Raw genomic sequence first — 5000 nt, forward strand, 5'->3', positions numbered from 1 at the left:
GGTTCTCAGAAAATGGAAAACATTGTTCCACCTTTTAAAAAAATTCTGTAAAGATCCTAAACCAACTACAGCATGTAGGGAAGCTATCCTTCTCGGAATACATGTATTATTTTATGATATTGGAGGCCCAGCCACCCCAAAACACTCCCTGAGCTCAAGAGATATTACCTTGGACGATCTCTCAGACGGATTTAAAAGTCCAGATATTGTTTCTATTTATCTTAAGTTTATTTTTGAGTTTTCATACCACACAAAGTTTGGTCCATTCAAAATCGTAAGTCTACCCTCTTAAACAACACATCAATGTTCGAAGTGGCGTTCAAGCAATACCTTACAATGCTACGTAAACACCTCGAAAAGTTGCCACTGTACTTTCCATAATTTTCTTATTCTGTGGTTGGAGATGAATTTGACCTTGTATATATTGTCTTTCAGATTTGCAGTCGGGGGAGAAACGGCTACAGCAGACAAGCTCTTGTAACCTAACTTGAGAATCCAGCGTTTCAGATGTGGTTCTTGGCTCAGCTTGCACCAAAGCATTCGTCTTCTGTATCAACAACAGGTCAGTAAATGCGTAACGTTATTTTGTTTCATATCACCAACGACCAATTACTGAAGTGCAATTTGCTGTAGCCGTGGTCTGCAATACGAAATAACTTTACCTGTCGTTGGATTCCTCATAGCCCGCTATCCTGACAGGGATCCATGTTCTCTACCTACTAGATCACCTGCTTTTCATCAAGGCAGCATGCAGAATTCCAGATCACTCATCATGGTGAGACGTTCAGACATATAGGTATTGTCTACTTGTGATGAGCTGACGCAAACATCTTCCTGCTTCTGTGTCTATCTATCTATCTATCTATCTTTCTGTCTATCTATCTATCTATCTATCTATCTATCTATCTATCTATCTATCTATCTATCTAGCTCAATCACAGGCACACACACACACACACAAACAAACACACACACACACACACACACACTCACACACACACGCGCGCACACACACACACACATACAGCCTGTTTGTTCTCTCTTTCTCTTATTTTCCTTGTCTTTCTTTTCTTTCTTTCTCTGTCTGTCCCTTACCTTTTGTCTCCATTACTTTTTCTTCACTCATTCCTACAAGACCTCTTTCTTTGTCTTAATTATAAGCAGCGACAATAGTGATAATAATGATAATAATAATAATAATAATAATAATAATAATAATAATAATAGAATAATAACAATAATGACAACAAAAACAACAGCAGCAGCAGTAGCAACAACAACAACAACAACAACAACAACAACAACAACAATAACAACAACAAATTGTATACAGAACAGCAACAGCGAATGCAGCAACAACTATAAAAGTTACTCGTACTCCTGCTCCGTCCCAAAAGCATGACGTCGACTTACCTCTAGTTCTGAAATTAGAATATCAGTTACAACCAGCCTGTTTCTTTAGCAGATACACCCCCACCCGCCCCATTCTAGCTCTTTACCCGTTCCACCCCCCCCCCCCGAAACACACACTGAGCTAAAACCCAAACAGGCTAAGAGAATAATGAGAATATTATATTGGAATACAGAACTTCCAAGCGTCACTCAAGTTCATAACCAACTACACCACAAAGGGTTGCAACTGTTTTACGCATCCATCGTCACGAATCAGATACTTTGTCTGAAGGGTTATTGGTTATTACATCCCAGTTTCCAGCCTGTCAGGTTAGCTCCTTCAGAATTATGACGGAAACGTAGATTAGATAGCTTCCCAACAAGGAAATAGAACTCGAGTCTCGAGTGTGGATGACAAAGAACTAAACCATTGCAGCACAATCGTCTGTCCCACGGAAGTTGATGAGCAAATCAATTCAAGCTTTCCAATCTTTCGTCTTCGTGTGTAAAGAAAGATTGAGTAGTCTGCACCAGCTAGTTCTCTTTCAGAACATGAAATTGCTCCCGTGAGTCCTGTTTACTGAGCGGATTGATGTACTGTCTGGCACTGCGGTGTGAATTGGCTGAAACGATGTTTTCTATGTATTGTATGATCACACAATGCCTTCTCGAAACTTTGTGTAACGACTTACTGCAGACCCCCCCCCCCCCCTTTCCCCCTTTTTTGCTCCTTTTCTCGGTAGTTTAGTAAGGGGACTTACTCCACTTTTTTCTTCCGCTTGGCGAGTGGCCTGTAGGTGGGACATCCCGTGAGCTCTGAGGGTGTCTGCCACAGATTCACTCCATCGTCGCCTTGGTCTTCCTCTGGCTCTCCATCCAGAATATTTAATGTTAATGCTCTCAGAGCTGGATGGTTTGAGGACATCCGCATGAGGTGTCCAAACCACTTGACTTGTAAGGGGAATATACTCATTTTCGCCCCCAATTGTTAAAACTCAGAAATATAGCACGTCTACACGTTGTACAGCACCCTTCACCTATCAGCAGATTGTTGACAGCCAGACACACTTTACTAGTGTTCATGATACAATGGTTGTCTCTTCATCCTGTATGCAAAGACATCTCTATTTTTTAATAATAAAAGTATGGCAGATATTTAATCAAGAATCTCCATCTTTTTGGAGGGTTGATCCAGCTCCGCTTGGGTTGGCCCGAACACGTAGAGTTGACGCAGCATACATGTACTTACTAAATGTAAATGACTTCGATGGGGAAGCAACACATTTAAACTCAGTCACACATTTCACAAACACATTGTCTTTCCCTTTCCTCACCACCTATTGCGTAATAAATAATCACAACCTCCCTTCCTTCAAGCACATGCCTGAAGAGCCGTCGAACTGCACAACCCCTCACACCTGACCAAGACACACAACAACCCCTCTCCAAACACATATGCACGCGCACACACGCACACACACACACACCTACACATACACATACACACATATACACACATACATACATACAGACATACTCACATACACACAGACACAGACATACACACACAAACAGACACAGACATACACAAACACACAAAACACACACACACACACACACTCACACAACTCATTTCAGATTGGGCGACACATACATCGCCCCACTCACACTCTCTGAGGGTTTAGAGGTTATCCTAAAGACAAGATGGACCACCCTATGGTGGTCAACTGATCGAGGGTCAAATAATTAAAGTTGATGGTCGAGGAAAACAGATTTCATCCAGACTTTTCAAGTGGGTTTAAAGCCTTTTGCACTCGGTATACTAGAGGAAATATAAGAGGGACAGACCCAAGGAACAAGAGCGAAGAAGAAAAGGTGCAAGGTCGGCAGGAGGGCGCAAAAGGGGGGGGGGGTATTCTAAAATTGGAGATGAACAAAACAGTTGACGTGCTTTTCTCTACGTTTGACCAATTTCTCAACCTGTCTTTTCTTTCTGGTAAAGCGTTTGACGGTACTTAGTTAGCCTCACGATCGATCTCGGGCTTGGTGGGAAAACTGCGCTGTGCCTCTTCACCTCTTTTCTGCAGGTGCGGCTGGTCAAGCAGATGCCGGATTGAGCGAGATAAAAGTACATTAGTACGTTAAAAATGAAGTTAAAAAGAAATAGAAGTGGCTTTTGTTTTAGTTAGATTTTCAAATTTGTCTTTCCTAGTTTCTTTTCCTACATATTTTCAAAAGCGGCAACAAAATATCGTCAATGTTACGATAGTTAAAGTTTTTTAAAGTTCACAAACAAAAATGGGAATTTGGTACCCAATAAAATAACATCACTGTCTTTCTGAATGAGTACCGTATTTCACAAAGAATAAGTTGACGTCAAATGAAGAGTCGGAGAAACCTTCCTCTAAAAGATATAAATTGAGTAAATAGGGTGCATATTATTAATTATCATGAATTCACCAAGCAGTCCCCGCCGTGGATATTGCACTAAGAGTAAGATGAAAAAAAAGATGTCAAGAGAGGAAACCGTTCCTGCTTCTTTAAAATATCCTTTCAAAACCTCCGAGCAAAGCACATTAGTGGGTGGTTGGCGGGTGCTCTGGTGTGATTTGCTCCTTCTTTCCTATTAAAAAAATGTATCGTCTCTATCTCCCCTCCTTTTTTTGTGTGTTTGTTACTCTCTTGTAACACCTCTAATCTCCGGCACTTACATGACCTTATTGCGTTGCAAGTGCCGTAAAACTCTTACTAAAACTAAAAGAAGCACATTGCCCATGTTTACGGGAAAGAAAATAAAGAATCGTGCTCGTAGCATGGGGGGAACACGCAAACCACCGCTTTCACTTTCAGCCACCTAGACCTCAGAGAATAATGAACAAAGAGCGATAGAGGAAGCGTCTTCCTCCCGAGCTACGTGGCTAGACTGATGATTCGTGTGATTGAGTCTCAGCGGACGTTTGGGTTTTAGCTTTCATTATGTTTTTACACCTTTTTAGTGCACAGCTATTCAAGGTGTTGTTCTTATGTTGTGCATTTCCTTCAGGTGATAGAGCTGAGATGCTTCTTCCGCGGACACAGACAAAACCATTTTTTACAATCCTGAATTTTTAAAGGGAACAAACACGTGATGTCTGGATTGCACGACGAATGTTTTAACTCTTAAAATAGGCCGGGCCCATTTGACCGAAATCCTATTTCAGTTCACTGTTTAACAGAAATACATCAAAACTTTGCTAGGTTTGCAATATGCCTAAAAATATTATATTATTGAATTTGTGAGTTTGACATAATATTAAATAGTCTTCACCCAAACCCCTTTCTCTCTCTCTCTCTCTCTCTCTCTCTCTCTCTCTCTCTCTCTCTCTCTCTCTCTCTCTCTCTCTCTCTCTCTCTCTCCCTTTCCCTCTCTCTCTCTCTCTTGCTCTCTCTCAATCCTACTCACAGTCCTCTCTGTCTGTCTGTCTGTCTGTCTGTCTGTCTGTCTGTCTGTCTGTCTGTCTGTCTGTCTGTCTGTCTGTCTGTCTGTCTGTCTGTCTGTCTGTCTGTCTGTCTCTCTCTCTGTGTACGCGCGCGCGCGCGCGCGTGTGTGTGTGTGGTAGTGTGTGTGT

At 41.7% G+C, this 5000-nt stretch overlaps 1 protein-coding gene across 6 annotated transcripts in view; it reads left to right on the top strand.

Moving 5' to 3' along the window:
* LOC101861785 (ovarian cancer G-protein coupled receptor 1) overlaps positions 1-5000 on the top strand; it is a 190818-nt gene that overhangs the window by 60157 nt on the left and 125661 nt on the right. For 5 of the 6 annotated variants that reach the window (XM_035971294.1, XM_035971285.1, XM_035971290.1 and 2 more), the window contains exon 3: positions 436-562. The gene's annotated coding sequence lies outside the window, so the exon portion shown is untranslated. The other variant, XM_035971298.1, reaches the window with a different exon arrangement.

This window comes from Aplysia californica, unplaced genomic scaffold, assembly GCF_000002075.1.
Source record: "Aplysia californica isolate F4 #8 unplaced genomic scaffold, AplCal3.0 scaffold00016, whole genome shotgun sequence".
NCBI classification, from domain to species: domain Eukaryota; kingdom Metazoa; phylum Mollusca; class Gastropoda; order Aplysiida; family Aplysiidae; genus Aplysia; species Aplysia californica.